The 21,426-nt window shown below is 40.5% G+C and overlaps 1 non-coding gene across 1 annotated transcript; it reads left to right on the top strand.

The window, feature by feature from the left end:
- Positions 1 to 7,534: 7,534 nt before the first annotated feature.
- LOC131900313 (U6atac minor spliceosomal RNA) lies at positions 7,535 to 7,655 on the top strand. The gene has a single exon (XR_009376211.1). It is a non-coding gene; the product is annotated as a U6atac minor spliceosomal RNA (small nuclear RNA).
- The last annotated feature ends 13,771 nt before the right edge of the window (positions 7,656 to 21,426 follow it).

Genomic DNA, 21,426 nt, shown 5'->3' on the forward strand with positions numbered 1-21,426 from the left:
AAATTTTGAAGTTCAGAAATACTTTATTTCTATATGTTCTTAGTTATATCTATAAGCCATGAAAATACTGAGAACTGGGGTGCTCAGGACACCCTTTACTTTGAGATACTTTGTAATTGCATCATTTAATTCCCTCCAGAGGTGGGAAATCGTCTCGTGCTCAAAGGAGTCAGATTTTGCTAGGTCTTTGACACATGGATGAAGACATAGAGAGCTTATAGCTTCAATTCTAAAGTCGTAGCCCTGGTCAAGGTTAAGTAGAGAGGTACAAATCTTATGAGTGTGAGCATCAAAGCACTGTTCTCTTCTCTGGGTATTCAATTCTTAATTAACTGATCTCATGATCTCAACCTGAATAAATACATAGACAAGCAAAAAAAATTACAAAAACCTCCCATTCTCTGATGTTGCTTGTCAATATGAAGGAAAGAAAGACAAAAAAGAAAGAAAGAAAGAAAAGAAAAGAAAGAAAGAAAGAAAGAAAGAAAGAAAGAAAGAAAGAAAGAAAGAAAGAAAGAAAGAAAGAAAGAGAGAGGGGGGAAGGAAGGAAATCAACATTATTCATTAACCCATTTATAGTGTTCACCAAAGGGTGAATTCCTCAAACAAAATTCTAAGTTACTATCTTGCTTAGTCTCTTATACATCCCAGCAGAGTGTTTTACAATGTGACCTGTGGGTCTAGTGTGCCTAGGATGGAATTCCAGTTCCACTATTTACTAGTTGTGTAACTTTGGGCATGGTACACTCCTTTGCTCTAGTAAAATGATACTAATAGGACTGACTTCATGGACTCTTGTGAGGGGTGATAAAATACTATGAACAGCAGTTAGTCATTATAGCATCTCTCTATAGCCCCAACAGCACAAGACTGAAGGGGAGGATCGTTTGGGCCTAATAGTTTGAGGCCAGTGTGTATGACACAGCAAGACCCCATCTTAAGGGAGCTAGAGAGATGGCTCAGCTTGCTAAGAGCTGCTCTTCCAGAGGACAGGGTTCGAGTCCCAGCAAGCACATGGTGGCTCACAGTCATCTGTAACTTCAATTCCAGGAGACCCTACACACTTGTCTAGCCTCCACAGATACTGCCTGTACATGGTGCACAGACATACATGCAGGCAAAACATCCATACACATAAAATAATAAAATATGAAAGAAATTAAAGAAATGTTTATTTTAAAAAGACCCCATCTTAAACAAATAAGAACATAAAGAATAGTGGTTGCCATGCCATAGTCTTATTCTTGTATTAATCCTTGTTATTAGATAGATACTAATCTTCAAACAGAAGTGCCCACCTACAGATCAACACCTTCAAATGCAGTGGCGCTCTCTGATGCTCAGAAAATGCCTTTCTCAGTTAGGGAGCTTCTTTTGACTTCAGTTTCTGAATGAACATTCCAGGGTCCTTCCCCCAAGGCATAATACATTATTTTTTCTATTAACCTTCTTATTAGTTATCAGTTTTTCCTTCTACTTCATTGACCACATAGAAAGCAGCAAGTGAAAATCTCATCAACTTTTAATTCACACTTACCTTCTACTTCAACACCACCACTCTTAGTCTCTTAAAGTGTCAGAAGAAATGAGTCTCTTTTAGCACAATTCTATGTTCACATGCTAGATCATATACATATCCATTTTCTCAAAGAATATTAACCCAGTTTTTGCCTCCATTGGATAGTTATTCCATCCTGTAGAGAGGGAGAAGGCTCACAGACTCAGAATGTTACAATTCACAAGTCTCCTCTATGCTATATAAGCAAAAAGCATTGATGAGGTAGAAGGGACACTTGAGGCGCCTGCGGGTTAGGGAAGGAAGTTCAATTATTCAGCTTATGAGTGAGTCATCACCCGTGCTGGGGGTCAATTTTCAGTGATGTAACTACCTTCGTGTCTACCTCACTCTAGTGACTAACTCCTTATCTGTGCTCCTGTGACTTTTCACCCATGGGTAACCCCTCCTGTGAGTAACCCTTCCCCATGATCCTGTAAACAACCACTCACTCATGTTTCTGTAACCCTCATCCACGCTCCTCTAAGTAACCCTTCACTCTTTAAATGACCCCTCACCCATGTTTCTTTGAGTAACCCCTCAACACTCCTGTAAACAACCACTCATCCATTCTCCTGTCAATAACCCCTCACCCATGACTCCTATAAGTGACCCCTCACCTATGAGTAACCCTTCACCCACTCTTCCATGTATGTAGCCTCCGGAAACTCACTGATTCACCAAGCTAGACTTAGGTGGATTCATTTCATTGCCCCATTATCTGTGCCCTATCTGAGGTGAACATACATTTATTCAGGCCTCCATAGGAGAATCTGTGCAACAGCCTATCTGTTCCCATCAACAATTTCCTTCCTATGATCATTTTGTTGTTGTTGTTGTTATTATTGTTGTTGTGTGACTCGACTCACTTCATTTGGTTTCATAATGGTATTTTCCACTAATGACCATTGACTTAGTAGCAAATTTTATCCTACTGTGATGTCTTTCAAGAGCGTTTACCTACTCTTGTTTTGTTGTTGTTATTTCATGTTGTCTTAGAAATTTACAGTCAGTTTAACAAGTTGCTAGAACAATAACAACAACAAAAATCAGTTGCAATTGTCCTGGCTGTTCTACTTTCATTTGGTTGCTGTGATTAAAAAAAAAAAAAAAAAAACCTCTAACAGAAAGAAACTTGGGAAGGCAAGGGTTTATATGGCTCACACTTCCAGTCTACAGGAAATAAAAGAAGAAACCATAAACGAATGCTACTGGCTCACTTACTAGGTCCTGCTCAACCAGCTTTCTTATGTAATACAGGCCCACCTACTTAGGGAGGGAACCACCCACAGTGGACTGGGCCCTCTTACATCAACTGTCAATCAAGAAGATGCTCCAAAGACATGGCCATAGACCAATCTGATTTAGACAATCCCTCAGCTGAGACTTTCTCTTCCCAGGTGACTCTGAGTTGTGTCAAGTTGAAAATAATCCCAGGGCACTGGGATCCCATTGAATGTCTATATTGACTTGAAAAGAAATGACATGATAATATTGCGTCTTCAACCATTTAAACAAAGCAGTTCCATTTGTACACTGAAGTCTTCTTTAATGTTGCTGCAGTTTGCATATATTTGTTCCTCTCTAGCTCTTGGGCATCTCTGGTTAGATTTCTGGCTAGGTACCTGATGCTTTTATCCTGTCATCAATGAGACCACTTTAAAACTTTAAAAAAAAATCTAAGAGTTTGATTCCAAAACAGAAAATTCAGCTTTCTATGCTGGTTTTTGTATATAGAAATATTGGTGAAGTCACTTAGGAGCTGTAATTATAAAATGTAGACTCTTTAATCATCTGCAATGATTACATCATACACAAATGCTTGGTTTCCTTTTTGAAATCTTCATCTTTATTTTGCCTCTCCCACTGAACAGTATTGAGCAGAAATCTTATCTGACACTATTCTTTTTTTTCTTAGCCACCATGAAGAAGTCTTAACAGATCACCACTAATTACACCCTGTCTTTTCTTGTTCCTCTAGATAACCTGTGTCTCTTTTCGAGTGTCATCTCCCAGGAATATTTCCATTCTTCCAGTCTGAGTTCCTCTTCCCTACCCATACATTTTACTAGGATGTTGCTTATTCATACTAGATTCTAGGGCAGTGGTTCTTAACCTTCCCTAATGCTTCGACACTTTAATACTCTTCCCCATGTTGTGGTGACCCCCCATGTAAAATGATTTCATTGCTACTTCCTAACTATAATTTGCTACTGTTATGAATCTTAATGTAAATATCTGATATGCAGGACATCTAATATGCAACCCCCAAACGGGGTCATGATCCATGGTTTGAGAAAAGCCGTTCTAGTTGCTACTTTGACAGTATCTGTAGCCAGAGTTATTGTAACCCACACAAAGCCTAGCATACAGAAGGAAAACAGAAAAGAGCTGCTGGATGAGTGATTGAAGTGGCACGTTGTGGCTGTCTTTTTTTCCTGGATGTGGTTTTGGTTCACTTGCTCCATCCTCATAGCCAATATTTTCATTAAAAGAGGAGAAATTGAGGAACAGACTGAACAGAATTCATTTTAAAGTGTTGCACACCAGGAAGAAAGTAGCTGTGGACAAATGTGTGCGGTTTCCCCTTCTCCCAGTGGGAAGGCTTATAAATCCTCACTCTCGTGAACATCAGGGAGGCCATAAGGCTTGCATCTGCCAACACAATATACATGGAAAATGCACAAATCACATCCAAACAGAATCTTTGAAAAGAAAATCATCTGTTGTAGCACAGATTTGGGTTTTGGGTTTTGGGGTTTTTTTGTTGTTATTGTTCCTATCAATGGTCCTATCTAATGGTCGAGGGTCATTTTGCAACCATTGGCTTCTCCTGCAGTCTGGATTCCATGACAAACAGAGCATGGAGCAGAATCAGCAGTAACCAAACAACAGGTAACATGAGCCAGAGAGAACTGACTTCGGTGATATAAACCACTGTGCCTTGAAGGTCTGAAGGTTTACTTTCTATCCCAAGTGCAATATGACCTAAACTTGGAGGTCAGCTTCTCAGCCCCTCTGCTGTGCACTATCAGGTTAACTCAGCTCATACTATCAGGTGCATTGATGTATATGTGTGAGGAGGAGGAGCCTACGTGCATGCACCTCTCTGCATATGCAGAGATCAAAGGAGTACCTCAGTTATGCTGCTCTATTACTCTTTACCATTTGAGACAGATCTCTCACTAACCCCTGGGAGGCAACAAACTCCAACAATCCTCCTGTCTCTGCATCCATTACTCTTCTAGTGCTGGGGTTACAGGCACATGTGTGACCACACCTGGTTTTTTACATAGGTTCGAGGAATTTGAGTTCAGGTCCTCATGCTTATGCATCAGATGCTCTTATCCACTGAGCCATCTCCCCCTGCCTCATTTTCAAAATTAACACTTGCTCTTAAGTGATACATAATATCCCTCTATTGAAAGAAATGAGGACTCTTTTGCTTTCTAAAATTAATTTCAAAGTGTGTAGGTAAAGCAGAAGCTGCTGGTTGTCTACTAAAATTACATTGTCCTTTTAGATCCTCAGCGTTCATAAGGACAATATTCCTAGAGCCTCAGTGTTAACAGGGACAGTATCCTAGAGCCTTACTGTTAATAGGGACAGTATCCCAGAGCCTCTATGTTTATAGAAGCAGTATTCCTAGCTAATACTTTAACTTTCACAGTCTCCCTTTCACAAAACTCTATTCTGTCTCATAAGAAAGAAAACCAGCAGAATGCTTCCAAGTAGAGATTCTGGGAAATTGTTTTTCTGACAAGGGGGACAGGCTTCTGATTCATGTCATTTGCCTTGTGCTCTCCCTAATTATTCTTGGGCATGTCTGGAGGCTCGGCAGCAACCTTGTGTTCATGAAGTAGTCAGCTGTTACAGATGGAGGGTAGGAAGCTAGAAGACATCTTGAAATAATTTCTTGAAAGAAATACCAGATGTAGACTAACTACTTCTGGACTTTTGTTACTGGAAAAATAAAACCCATAAATGCCTCTTATGTCAAACCCACTCTTTAAAGAGTTTTCTACCATATGGTAGCAAAAATATTTAGCTGATACAGGAAATGTTCACCAGTCAAGATTTCCCAACATCTGTAGGCATGACTTTCAGAATGGCAGTTCTTCACTGAGAAGAGCTGGTGCCTTGTAGGATGCTAGGCAGTATCCTTCCTTAGCTTCTACCTGCTAGGGCAAAATAGTAATTCCTCCAGCTGTATATTTGCTTTCTATCACTACATTAAAGCTACGAGAGGGGGCTGGAGAGATGGCTCAGAGGTTAAGAGCACTGACTGTTCTTCCAGAGGTCCTGAGTTCAATTCCCAGCAACCACATGGTGGCTCACAACCATCTGTAACAAGATCTGGTGCCCTCTTCTGGCCTGTAGTCATACATGCAGACAAAACACTGTATACATAATAAATAAATCTTTAAAAAAAAAAAAAAAAAAGCTACGAGAGAGTCAACGCATTAAGAGCAAGGTTTCTGGGGCTGGCCATGGTGGCACACACCTTCAGCTCTAGCACTTGGGAGGCAGAGACAGGTGGATCTTGGAGTTCGAGGCCGGTCTGGTCTACAGAGCGAGTTCCAGGACTGCCAGTGCTATTACACAAAGAAACCCAGTTTCAAAAATAACAAAACCAAATAAACAAACAAACAGAAAGAGTAAGGTTTCTTTCAGCTCACATCTTTTCAGTTTTTAGTTTTATTTTCTCATGACCTTGGCCTATGGTAAGGCAACACAACATAGTAGAGTTATTGGGAGGAGGGAAAACCACTCACCTCCCAGCCCAAAACAAAAGGAGTCCGGTGGCCAACAGTGTTCTTCAAGAACACAACCTCTGAGTTCCAAAGTCTTCTCACTAGTCCTTATCCCTCAGATTCTGCCACTTGTCAACAGCAGCGCTCTGGAGATCAGTCTTTGACATTTGGGCCTTTTGGAAATAGTCAAGATTTTGTCTCTGGGATGTTGCTCAATGTCCCCTGAGCAGTATTGCTGTATGCCATCCAGAACCAACTTCAAGTTCATCACATGATAACAGAGCCCCCCTTTACTTCTCAAGGCCTGTTCTTTGTTTTGAGCCTAAAGAGATAATGTGGGTAGAGGAGAAAAGACCTGGGACCAAGCTTAAAGCTTGAGTGAGTCAGCACTTTGATACACGAAACACTTAAAGAAAACTGGATGATTAATACATAACATCCTTCCTCACACAAGAACACTTCATTTACATCTTCAAGATACTTCACAGAAATTGCAGCATTTATGGCCCTTCTGTGTCCAGCGAAGGTGCTGTTTTTGAATAAGAAAGAAATCTTTCCCAGATGTCCTCGAATAATGCCACTGATGACATTTTTCTAAGACCAGTGATGCTTCAGGCAGGGACCTGTTCTACTTTCTGTGCTATGATGAAAACACCCTGACTGAAAAGCAGTGTCGAGAGAGGAAAGGAAAAGGTTTCCTTGGCACACTATTCTAACTGAAGTCCTGTGGTGTAGGAAGGTTAGCACAGCTAGTCACATCCCAGCCATAGTCAAGAGAATGAACCATCTTTGCTTACTGCTTCATGGTCAGCTGCCTTTCTCTACTCTCACATAGTTCATGGTCCAGCCCATGAAAAGATACTGCCATCCAGGGTGGGTCTTCCCATGTCAATTAACAATCAAGACATCCCCCCACAGACATGCCCACAGGCCAAACTGAATCTAGGTAATCCCTCACTAAGATTCCCTTCCCCAGTGATACAAGGTTGTGTCAAGTTGACAGCTAAAAGCAACCAGCAAGAGGCCATTCTGTGGAAGTATAAGCAGGAAAGCTCATGTTTTCCAGTTCTCTCCTTTCACTCCCCCCTCAACAGAGAGAGGTGGGGTAGAGAATGTTTCTTTATCCTATAGCTAGCTGGTCAATGATCTTAGCATCCATTTATAGTACCCAAAAGAGAACTCTAAGAAGTGGGGTTAGCACACTGAGAGCTTAAAATCGATTTGGGCATTGTATAAAAGATAGTTAGCACTCCCATTGACAAAGACGGAGGAGGTCCTCAGGCCTAACAATACACATACAGTTAAGGCACCGCCACCAACTTTGTACCATCTCACCAACATGTTTCAGCTGGCTTCTGTGTCCCTCACTCAAGGCTCCCTTTCAGGCTCCTCCTATCCTCTGGTTCCCTGCACCTCCACCTTCAGACTCCTCTCCCAGATCCTAATTTATTGTGCTAATCCTGGTGCACCACAATGCGTTCCAGCAAACATAACTCCTGAGAAGGACAGACCAATCTCAGACCAGGCAACACTTCTCCTCATAGCATACATCAACATAACAAGGTGCCATGGAGGATAAAGAAAGGCCACCCCATTATTCAGGTTCATCCTGGGTCAACTCTCATTCTTATCTCTCAGCACCCAGAAAGGGTGGCTCTCCTACCTAGCCTCTGCTGTGCCTACACTTTTGAGAGGACAGGTAGGCTGGACAAGACCCAGTGCCATTTCTTGGTTCAAGTGTCTGCAGTATCCTGGAGCCAGAGCCCAGCAAGGCTTTGAAACAGTCATCCAGTGCCCCTTAGCTTATTGACCCATTTGCACACCAGGCTCCCTTACCAGAGGCCCAGTGGTACCATTATACAGGAGAGGTGGCCATTTAATCTCTATGGGCTATGCTCATTCCATACTGGGCAGTCCAAGGGCAGGCCTGACAACATTAGGGTCAAGTCAGGCAGCTCCAGAACAGCCCTTGGACCCCTCCCCAGACCAGTTAGACCTGCACATTTTATGGATTTGTTTAACTGGGTCTTCCCGTGTAGGCCAGGCTTGCCCATAACCTTCCTGCCTCAGCCTCTAAAGTACTAGGATCCCAGATCTACAACAGCACACTCAACTTGCTCATAAATGTCTAAGCCAAAATACATTCCTTGCCTTCCTGAGGCCTCCATTCTCCTGGATAGACATGGTAATAATAATATAAATTGGGGGAATCAGGTAATGGAATACATGAAAGCAGAAGTGAGAACCATCTGGGAGAAAGAAGAAAATCAGGCAAAGGGACACATATCATATGCAAAAAGGCCACAATGGAACCTATTAATTTGTGTGCTACTTTAAAATATTAATTAAAAAAGTAAGTTATATTACTTGAACATTGATTCAATCCATTGCATTTGTTATTGAATATCATTCATTGGCAGGACTGGAGGGATAGCTCAGTTGGTAAACTGCTTGACATACAAGCATGACAACCTGAATTCAATCTCTAGAACCCATGTAAAAAAATAGGTACAAATATGATATTTTCTCACTCATAAGTGGATATTAAATGTAAAGCAAAGGATAACCAGGCTACAATCCACAACCTCGGAGAAACTGGGTAACAAAGAGGAACCTAAGAGGGATACACATGAAACTTCCTGGGAAATAGATAAGATCTCCTGGGTAAACTGGGAGGAGGTGGAGGAGAGGGGACAGGATGGAGGATGAGAACATGAGAGAATGGGATGGTCGAGTAGGAGGAGGGATGGAGAGGGAGAGCAATGAAAGAGATATTTTGATAGAAGGAGCCATTACCTGGTGCTAGGGAAATTCCCAGGAATCCACAAGGATGACTCCAGCTAAGATTCCTAACAATTAGTGGAGAGAGTGCCTGAACTGGTCTTCTCCTGTAATCAGATTAGTGACTACCCTAACTGTCATCAGAGAAGCTTCATCCAGTAACTGATGGAAGCAGATGCAGAGATCCACAGCCAAGTACCAGACTGAGCGTCAGGAGTCCAGTCAAAGAGAGGGAGGAGGGATATGAGCAAGGAAGTTTAAGATCATGATGGGGAAACCCACAAAGACAGCTGATACAAGCTAATGGGAGCTCATGGACTGTGGACTGACTGCTGGGGAGCCTGCATGGGACCAAACTAGGCCCTCAGAATGTGGGTGACAGTTGTGTGGCTTGGTCTATTTGTGGGGCCCCTGGCAGTGGGAGCAGGATTTATCCTTGGCACATGAACTGTCTTTTTGAAGCCCATTCCCTATGGTGGCATACCTTGCTCATCCTTGATGCAGGGGGGAGGGGCTTGGGCCTGCCTCAACTTGTTGTGCCAGACCTTATTGACTCCCCATGGGAGGCCTTACTCTCTCTGAGGAGTGGATGGGAGTGGAGTGGGGAGAAGGTAGGGGGAGAGGGAGGAGGGGAGGGAGGGGAAACTGTGGTTGGCATGTAAAATGAAACAAAATTTAAAATAAAATAATATTAAAAAATGTGCATGGTGGAATGTGCTTATTATGCCAGCACTGGGAAGGTGAAAACAGGAGGATCTCCAGGGCTCAGTGGCCAGTTATCCTTACCAAATTGATGAGCTCTGGGCCAAGTGAGAGACCCTGTCTCAAAATTCAAAGTGGATAGCTCCTGAGAAATAACACTGAAAGTTGGCCTCTAGTCACACACACATGCACCCACACAAACAGGTACCTGTATGAATGTACGTACATGTATACATACAAGTACACACAAAAAATCATCCAAGCACTAGATAACAATAATAACAAAGGAAAGGGATGGAATATGCCCATTACCTGCCTGGATTATGAGTCACCTAGATTTCACTCCTTTCTTCAATCAGATGGTAATTTTGAAGTTCAGAAAGACTTCCTTAAAACAGTTGCTGTCTTTTGTTCTTTAGCCCATTTATGGAGTGGGTTATATTTATTGATTTACATGCATTTAATCATCCTTACATCTCTAGGATGAAGCTGACTTGATCATAGTGAATGATCTTTATGATATGCTCTTTAGCTCAATTTGCAAGTGTTACATTAAGAATTTTGTTTAATTCTTCAGGAACCAGATAGCTACGTGTAGAAGGAAAATATCCCTTATTTCTCATCCTGCACAAAACTCAATGTCAAATGGATTAAAGACTTCAACATAAGACCTGGAACCCTGAATCTCATAAAGGTTCTCCTTTATATCCTGTTTAAAGGATATGCTTAAACTTGTACAGATAGTAAAGGACTTTCTGAACAGGGCTCCAGTAGCACAAGCATTGAACCAAAGGTTAACAAATGTGGCCTCATGAAACTAAAAAGTTTCTGAACAGCAAAGGACACCTTCATTTGAGTGAAGAGGAAGCCTGCAAAATGGAGGAAAATATTTATTAGCTGTATGTCTGGCAGGAGGTTAATGTCTAGAATATACAAAGAACCAAAAAACAAAATAACAATAATAAAAAACAAAACTAAAACACTAAACATCAAGAAAACAAAGAGTTCTCAAAAGACGAAATACAAATGTTTCAGAAAAAATTTTTGAAAGTATTCAACACCCTTAGCCATCAGGGAAACGCAAATGAAAACTACTGTGAGATGTCATCTTACTATAGTCAGAATAACTAAAATAAAAAAACACAAACGATGACAAACCCTGGCAAAGATGTAGGGAAAGAACACTTATTCACTGTTTGTAGGAATATAAACTAGTGCAGTCACTATGGAAATCAGTGTGGAGCTTCCTCAAAAGGCCAGAAATAGATCTACTATATGATCCAGCTATATTACTCCTAATATATTTCCAAGTGACTCTATATCCTACTACAGAGACACTTGCTCATCCATGTTCATGGCTGTTCCCAGGGAAGGGAAATAGCCTAGATGTCCACTAACTGATGAGTGGATAATGAAAACGCAATACAAACACACAACATAATATTATTCAGCTGTAAAAAAAAAAAGCAAAGTAGTGAAATTCAAAGGTAAATGGATGGAACTGGAAATAATCATTGAGAGTGAGATAACCCAGACCCCAAAAGACAAATGCTGCATCTTCTATCTTATATATGGATTCTGCTTTTGAATCTTTAAGTAAGTGTGCTTAAATTGGAGTATCCATAGAAGGCAGGGAGATTTCAGTGGAAGGAAACTAGAACACAGGTGGTATGAAGAGGGAAAAGGGAATAATGGATCTGAAAAGGCCAAGTGGATGAGAAATGGGAGAGCTGGGCAAAGGAGAGACCACAGAGAGTGACAACTAACACTACAGAGCCTTGGAAAGTCATATGGAAGCCTACTACTGTAGAAGTTTCCTAAAACACACACACACACACACACACACACACACACACACACACACACACACACATATATATATATATATATATATATATATATATATATATATATATATATATATATATAGAGAGAGAGAGAGAGAGAGAGAGAGAGAGAGAGAGTTTAAAAGGAATTACCCTATGATGGAGGGACACCTCACCCAGACAGCACAGGCGACCAGATAAAAAGCCCGGTGCCAGGTAATGGTTACCTCTTTTCAAGTTGCTAGTCATTGGGGGGGGGGGGGTTGTCCCATAGATGCCACCTCAAGCATTACCAATGCCCTTAATTACACTCCAGAAATTGATGGTAGGGTCCTATTGATGAAGCTACCACGTCCTTGAGTCATAGAAGCTGGAGAAATCAAGCTGGTATTAACCTGGCAGCTTCATCTCTACTAGCTAGCTTTTAGAGTGCTGAAGGGTTCTATGCGTGCTAACAGGGGCATAAAAGTAAGCAACAGCCTTACCTAGCTGTGCTCTGTGAGCTACAGTAATAACTGACGTGACAAGATATGTCCACTGGTGCAATAAGTGGCAAAAAATGGTAGGGAAGTAAGTAACTACTTTTTGATTGGATGTAAAGCCTGCCGCACAAGACAGAACTCATACCTGTTACTGTTAAGTGGGCCAACAAGCCTGGCTACGTCATGGGCCCTGGAAGATAATTCAATGCCATTATTCTGCTAAATGGACAGAGTAATAAACTGCCCCCTAAATTCTTATCTTATTCCTGAGGATTACTTCATCTCTCAATCTTCATCAGAGAAGCTTCTTTTTTGCAGTAGATGGTGATTAATATGGTGCCTTAGTTAGGGTTTCTACTGCTGCAATGAAACACCATGACCAAAAGTAACTTGGAGAGGTCAGTGTTCATTTGGCTTGCACTTCTACATTGTAGTCCGTCATTGAAGGGAGTCAGGACAGGAGCTCAAACAGGGCAGGAACCTGGAGGCAGGAGCTGATGCAGAGACCGTGAAGGGGTGCTGCTTACTGGCTTGCTCAGTCTGCTTTCTTACAGAACCCGGGACCACCAGCCCAGGGATAGCACCACCCACCATGAGCTTGGCCCTCCCCCATCCATCACTAATTAAGAAAATGCCCTGCAGTCTTATCTACAGGCCAGTCTTATGGCAGCATTTTTTCAGTTGGGGTTCCCTCCACTCAGATGACTCTAGCCTGTGTTAAGTTGAGATCAAATTAGCCAGCATGTGTAGAGACCCACAACTGGTCAACATGCAGAAAATAAGAGACCATGGAATATTCATTTTGAAATAGGACATCTATATCATACCCTCTCCCAACAAGGTTCAGGTACTATAGCAGAAGAAGAAATGGAAAAATAGTAAGAGTTAAAGGCAGTGGGCATCTACAGCAAAACAGCATTTTCTGGACATGACAAGGGTGGTTCACATATGAACTCACAACAACTGTGACTTCATGCACAAAACCTGCATAAAATCAAGCCAGCCAGAATTCCAGCATAGAGAAGAGAAGGCTCATTAGTTGCCATACTCAGCTGAGGAGTTATTGGCAATTGATGGCTGCTGGGATGGGTGGGGGAAAGAGCCAGTTTTCTTCAGGGATATGGCCCCTGAGAAGTTACCCATGCTCCAGTAGACATGCCTACACCTCTGCATATACAGGAAGCACTTTAAAAATAGGGGAAGAGTTGGAAGTGGGGAAGGGGATAGATTTGATCAAAATATATTCTATGCATGTATAAACTTCTTAAACAAAAATGATAGCAGTCTTAAGGGAAGAAGAAATTTCAACTCTTAGTCCCATGTCACTGTATCAAAAGGGTTGGAGACAGTGAACAGTGGCACTTCTAACATGATACCACTAATTGATTTTTTTCTAAGTCAACCTGCAGTAATATTTTTCTTAGTTTGGTTGCTTAGTTATTATCCCAGTGATAAAAGTTTTGAGTAGCTATGTTGAAAATTTCCAAAGAGCATAGAGATTTAAAATGAGATGCAAAGGGTCCCTTTTCCATCAAGCCAGCTCCTTGGAGATACCTACTCTTAATAATTTCTGTACATTTTTCAGACATTTTCACTTCAAATGAATTTTTATGAATGTAATATAAACTAAGATAACAGATTTTTTTAAAGCTACATTATGTTAAACATAAGAATACAATAATGGTTCATGTCTTTCCCATCCCCCTTCTTCCTTATTCGTCTCAAAAGAGGTAAAGTGTTTAGAATCTTTAAAAATATTTATTGAATTTTATTTCTCTTGTGTGCATGTATGTGGGTTGGGTATGCACATGCCTCTTCCAGTCATCCAGCTTGGCAGCAAGCTCGTTCACCCTCTGAGCCATCTTAGCAGCGCCCCGTTCCACTCTTTCAGGGGTTCTTTGAACATGCATATGTAATTTTGCTTTTCTAAATAATATATATGACCTTGTGCTTTATCAATTATAGATATTATCTTCTTCCTACAATGATAGGTCATTATGGAGTTCATTAACATCTCCATTCCCTCTGCTCTCCCACTGTCATCCCTAAGTATTGTCAGATTGTAGTTTTTCATTAAAAACAGTATCAGGCATTTCCATTAGTTTGCCTAAGCAAATGTAATTTGATAACTGCAATTGATAACTGCAGCATAAAAATATTATAAATCAAAAATATATATATTATAAATCCTTCCTTATTTTCATTTTACCTAAAGGCAATAATTGCCTTTGTTTGGTTTTTTAATTTACTTGTATTGCTCTATAAATGTTACTCTGCAAATATTATTCTCTCTAGGTTATATTACTGGGTTTCCCTTTTACAGAGTTTCTCAGAATGGTTTTAGGGTACTCTTTCAGACCCCATTTTTCTTTTGAATGAATTTTTTGTGAAGTCCTTCAATCACATTCCATGTAGACTAGTCATTTTCCTGGAACTTTCTTTCTTCTCGTTCTAAGAATTCATGCTCCTTTCTCCTAAGTTTTAATGTTATTGATAGAATTCATTTTTGTCTCAATGTTGGCTTGCTCACATGTTCTTATGAAATAATCACTGCAGTAGTGCCTATGCTAAATGCTGAAGTTTTCAAATGCAGCTTTAAAAATACATTTCAATAGAAGCAGAAAGAAATATAGATCCATCCAAATTATTGATTAACCCAGCTTTTTGGGTTACAAGCCTCCCCTTTCCAGGATTTTACTGAAGCTGTTACTATATGGTCACCATTGACATCATTGTTGCTTGCTCCAGTATTGTGGAATATTATTTTAACTAGGCAAAGATGTGTTACATTTGTTTATGCTCTGGAATACTTAGTGTAAAGGTGGGTTACTTTTGTTTATGCTGCATTTGCTAATTATGTAAAGATGTGCTGCATTTGTTTCACCTTGCCTGCCTAAGGCACCTAATTGGTCTAATAAAAAGCTGAATGGACAATCACTAGGCAGGAGAAAGGATAGGCAGGGCTGGCGAGCAGAGAGAATAAGTAGGAGAAGAAATCTAGGCTCAGAGGGAGAAGAGAAAAATGAGAGAAGGAGGAGAGAATAAGGGAGATGCCCAGGACAAGAAGCCAGGTACCTGCTGCCAGAGAAACAGACAGGAGAAGCAGTGAAAGTAAGATATACAGAAAGAAAAAGAAAAAAGCCCCAAGGCAAAAGTTAGATAAAGAGAAACAGGTTAATTTAATTTAAAAGAGCTAGTCAGAAACGAGGTAAACTAGACCAAACATTCAAAACTCATAAAAAGTCTCCATGTCATGATTTGGGAGCTGGTTGGTGGCCCAAAAGTAAAAGCTTGGTGTACTCCAGTGGATAAGTTTTTGTGTTTTATTCTGTTCTGTTCCTATTACACAGCAGGTGCTGTGCTAGTCACTTACACCTATCCTAGGGCCAGGACTCAGCAATAAGTCATAGAGACACAATTTTCATGGATTTTATAGATAATATATTTTCAATGAATTTCCTGGGCATGGAAAAATACAGCTGGCACCAACCTGATGACTTGCTGTAGCTTCCTTTGTACGCTACTCTACTGCCCATCTTTTTTAATAAATCGATTCTACTACTCACCATTTCTTAAGTCTATCTTCCATTTACAGGCTCTGGAAATGGTTCAGTTTGTTCCTTCACCTGAAATTCCCTGAACCCATTCACATGTCAAGAACTTACTCATTCTTCAGCACACACTTCCTTCATGAGGTCTTTTATGGTTTCTGTATATGCCATCAACATCAATAGAATTAATGTCACCTCTTCCCGTTTCACAACACCTCAGCTACAGAACTCTCCACATTCTGATTTTAAACAAAAATCATAGCTGCCTCCACATAACACACTGGAGCCCACATTTGAACTTTTCAGGATCATTTCTGACAACAATAGGCTTCTATCACCCAATCACTCAGGCTGTGATTCAGTCAACACTTACATATGCCATGTGTAAGGTCTTCATCAGTCCCTGAGCTGAGCCTGTGGAATAGAATTATACCATATTACATTGCTTAGGGTCAAGTTAGGGGAGCACAGACCACACCAGTTGTTTTAGCAGATATGGCACTCTGTTGGAGACTCAGTGTTGATCATGGTGAGAAGTGATACCAAAATAGCGAGAATAGATTGCTTATAATTTGTGAGTAAGATTTCTTTCATCTTTAATCCTCCTGTTCCCCTTAAGACTCTCATAAAAAACTAAAACAAATATTATTCTTAGTTTTAAAGGGGGCATTAATGGTAGTATTTCTATTTTTATCAATTACTCTAGTCTCTGAAAATTTTGATAATGGATATGAGTTCTTTTCCTAGTGAGAGAACTTGTTTTAAGTAAATCGATCACAATAAATTCAAGCACAAGTGATACATCTCGTCTCCCCAACAACATCAATGAAGACAAATTGCTTAATTGTCCTTTGTGTCTCTCCCAATGATAATTATTTGCTCCAGTGAAGAACTAAGTAATTTTGGCTTTTTATTTAAAGAATTAGCTATGCACGTGTGTGTGTGTGTGTGTGTGTGTGTGTGTGTGTGTGTATAAAATTTCAGTAGCTGGAACCAGATTTTTTTTGTGCAAACAACAAATACTGAATTTGATACAATAGAAATTAGAATACAATTGTCTGTCTATGGTCTAGTTATCTATGTATATACCATCACTTGAAGCAGTGATTCTCAGCCCTGGCTAAAGAAACATATGGAACATTTGTACTTGTCATTGTGTGCTTCCTTTCTCTCTATGGAAAACATCCACTTCCTTCGACAGTGAATGTGCTATTTTCACCCGTGGAGTTTACATTACTCCTGGGGAAACTGGAAAATACACAAATAAATGTGCATTAAAATATCAAAGAGGTTTTAAGTATTTGTGGGGGGGGAAGTTATGTGGACAGGGGCTGGAGAGTTGTTGCAACAGTTGGAACACTTGCTGCTCTTGCAGAGGATCTGAGTTCTGTTCCCAGAATGCACATTGGTTGGCTCACAACCACTTGTAACTCTAGCTCCAGAGAATCCAATACCTTCTTGTAGCTACCATGAGCACTGTAGTCATGTGCACATACCCACAGAGACACAAAACTTGCACATAATTGAAGGTTAAATCTAAACATAGGGCAAGGTATGGTGATACATGCCTCTAATCCCAGCACTTGGGAGGCAGAGGCAAGCAGATCTCTATGCACTTAAGATCAGTCTCATCTCATCTATAGAGAGAGTTTCAGGCCAGTCGGAGCTACATAGTTAGACTTTCTCTGAATAAATAAATAAATAAATAAATAAATAAATAAATAAATAAACAAACCTACCTACCTAAAATTTGAAAAAAAAAAATCTGTAGAGGGAGGCACTTATCCAGGTGAAAGGGGAAAGGGAGTAGACGGGATGACCAGGTGAAATTACAGCTTGGCTAGGAATGACAGGAGAAAATAAATCATGTGACAGTCTAGGGACAGGGACCCCAGTCTGAGGAAGCACCTGCTGCACTGGCCATGACGTAGCAACAAAGAAAGCCTTGAGGAACAACAGCAAGGCTGCCGCAGCTACAACCAAGTGAATGAGATGGACACTAGGAGATGTGACGTCAAAGTTGTTGGCAGGCCCCAGTTAATACAGCGCTTTTCAGTCAAGGAAAGAAGTTAGGATCCAATCCCAAGTGAGAAAAGAAGCTACTAGAATGCTGGGCATGTGTGTGACCATGTGTGTACACACATATGCATCCATTCATAGTTACGTATATGATACTCAGCACTCTGTGCATCGTACTGGAGCTGAACCAGAGGAGACATAGGATAACATGTTGAAGCCATTTTGATGGCTGCGTCTATAGATTGGCTTAATTTGGATGAGCTACAGAAGTAAACAAACCCAAATAGTGATATTTGGGTTATGGTTGGATAGGGGATACTAGAGAGAGGAGACAATTAAGGATCACATCTACATCTTCTCTGAGTAACAGAATGGTGGTGCATTTAACAAAAATGAGAGCCCTTGGAAAGCAATGGCCAGCAGGATGTCAAGAGCTTGGGCAGAGTGAATATGTTGAGTCTATTTAAGCACAGGTGGTGATGTTGAATAGACAACTGGATATACATGGTGGAAGCTCTGAGGAAACGTGTTGAAGACAGAACTTTGAGAGTTATTTGTTTCAGTGTCATTTGGATCATGGAATTGCCTAAGAAATAAATACAGAAATGAGGCTTGACTATTGAATCCCAGAGATACTCAATGATTGTTCTTTGGACACTGAACATAGCCAGCAAGAATCACTGAGGAGGGGCACCTGGTGAGGCAGAAGGAAAGCCAGGCCATTACTACTAGAAATTATGAGAAGGAAGAGTTTGAATAGGGAAGAGTTAATGGTGTGTTTAACATCACTGGAATTATACAGGCAAAATGGTTCAAAAGATAAGCTTTATGTGGGTTATATTCTACCACAAAAAAGAAGGGGAAGTGATTGACTGTAGTTCATGCTGATGAAAGGCAGTATGGTAGATATCTACTGAGCATTGACTGTAGGATAACACCACTTCTCAATTCTGAGTGATTAGACCCCAGTTACATTCATCAATGCCTGAAGCTACTTCTAATTGTCACCATTGAGACAATGACAGTGGCATACGGTTAGGGATTTGGATAACACCTCACAAGACATGGGGCAGCTAGCCTTAGCAAAGGTTTTCCAAGGCCCCAAAATGTCAACAGTGCCAAAGTTGAGAGACTCTGGGATGTGGCAAGATGAGGATCACTGATGATATCAGAAGAATGATTCTGTGGACAGGTGGAGGAGGAAGTATCATTGAAATTGAAGCAGTGGAGGCAACTCATGGAGATTGGCTCTCGATAAGAGAAATGGGTGGGTAGTTAAACAGGGCTTTTGGGGTGGGTTAGGGATCATTATTATTTTAAAGATGGGAGATATGTCCATTTGTTTCTGTGTTGATGGAAATGAACCAGCAAGAAGATAAATAAATGATGTGAGAGAAAGAAGGGAAGAAATGTGGTGCTGAGTTCAGTATGTAAGGGTGGTTTGGCATGGGGTAGGGGGAGATCAGGGCATAGATCAGTTGGTAGAGGGTCTGCCAAACATGCATAAAGTCCTGGGTTCAGTTCCAAGCACCGTATAAATTGGACATGGTTTAACAAGTCTGTATTCTCAGCACTCCAGATGTTTCTCAAAATTTTTTTTAAAGAATGGCTAGGTCTTGGAATAAGGATGGTTATTCATCGGAGGAAATCAAAGAAGTAAATAGAAAAATATACTGTTCCTTTCATGCTTCTGAAAATAAAGTCATCAAATTTCTAAGATGAGTTCTTCCTCTAATTCGACCTGCCCACCAACTGGACTACACATGCTTTCTGAGCCTCGTGCCTTCCTCTTCATTATCAAAGCACCCAGCAATAAACTCAATGTCTAACAAATACAAGCACATCACAAATATCTGTGGAAGCCAGGCATGGTGGTAGCACTTGGGGGATAGGGAGGCTGAGGCAGAAAGATCCCAAGTTCAAAGCCAGCCTGAACTATGTGTATGTATAATGAATGAGTGCAAGAAATAGCACTTACTGCACATTTGAAGCATACAATGTCTTTCTACTGGTCATCTCTTATGTTATGGAAGGATGTATATTATGTAAACATATATATGTGATATATGCATGCACATACACAAAGATTGTATACATTTTTAGTATTGTGTTTGTTCATTCCTTTGTTTCATCTCATTGTATAGCCCAATTGGCCTGAAGCTTACTATTCAATCCAGACTGGCCTGAAACTCATAACCCTCTGACCTCAGACTCCTGAGAACTGGAATGATGAAGTGTAAAGCCCTCACACCTGATGTTGGAAAGTTATTTGTTATCTACTCCTGGCAAGTTAAGCATTTCTGATAGCCTCCAATTATCCTCACATACCCTTATGGGAGTCCCTCCCTCAAATTCAGGCTTGACCTTGTCATTTGCTTTCAATGAATGAAATATGGCAAAAGTGACAAACAATAATTTTAGTCTAGATTTAAGGCTATGATTCCACTTTGAATCTTGACACACTGTCTCATTCTTTTCACGTGTTCTGATGAAGCTACTTGGTCTATTTTGATCCATCTCCTGGGCAGGACCATGCAGAAGAAAATGATCCCTCTGGCTACCAGCCATCAAGAATCTGAAGCCTGTCAGCAATCACGTGGATAAATCTGAAAGCAGATTTTTTTTCCCATTTGAGTCTTGAAATAACTGCATCTTCAGGCTATACTTTGACTACACCCTTACCAGCACCAGACCCTCAAAGCTCTAAGATAAAAGGTTTCTGTTTTGGGGGTTAATTTGCTAACAAATCAGTAATTTATCCCCTCATTGCACCTTATTTGCAAGGCATTTCAGATTACCAAGACTTCTGCATGCTAATTTCATTCAGTCCTTCTGATGGCCCTTAGGCCCAATCTTTAAAAGACATTTATTTTTAGTGTGTGTGTGTGTGTGTGTGTGTGTGTGTGTGTGTGTGTGTGTGTGTGTGTGTGTTCCTGCATGTGTGTACATGCACCACTTGTGTGTTGATGCCCATGGAGGCCAGAAGAAGGCAGTAGATCGCCTGGAACTGAAGTTAGAGACTGTTGTGAGTCTCCAGATGTGTGTCCTGAGAATCAAATCCTCTACAAGAGCAGCAAGTGCTCTTAACCACTGAGCTATCTCTCCACCAATCCCTCATATCCATTATACAGAATCAGAGAGATGCTCATCTGGAATTACAATTTGTAAATTCTAGAATGGGAGCTACATAGGTCTTGAACATTTGAAACCATAACTTGGGACTAGTTACTTCTAATACATGCTACTCATTCAGACAGCATCACTTTCAATTTTCCTATGTATGTCATTTGTCAGTATAGCAAATTTCTTATCTGCAATATGTAAAACATGTACCAATATGACTTTGCCTAAAATAAATATCCTTTATTTTTATTCATAAAAAATAGCAAAAAACTCTAAACCCAAACTATCTTACCCTTTCTAAAACCAAACTTTTGCTTTGTAAACATAAAGTATTTGGAAATCAGCTTATTTTCCATGCTTACTTAACCTAAAAATAAATTCAAAAAAGAAAGATTGAGCTGGAGAAAATATGAATTAAATATGTGGTTGTCACAGATAAATTTTGGCAGCAATTTCCTAGCTCATCATGGTAATGGCATCTTATTATGAAGATGTCCTAATAGAGCTCATTACGTTGGGCACTCAAGTAACTAGGCATATGATTTTCTCAAATGTCTTCAAATCTCCAGGTAAACACACAAACCAGTAAGAAATCTGGAGTTCCACTGCAGCATCCTACTGCCAGGCCAGTTC

This window comes from Peromyscus eremicus, chromosome X, assembly GCF_949786415.1.
Source record: "Peromyscus eremicus chromosome X, PerEre_H2_v1, whole genome shotgun sequence".
Taxonomy (NCBI): Eukaryota; Metazoa; Chordata; class Mammalia; order Rodentia; family Cricetidae; genus Peromyscus; species Peromyscus eremicus.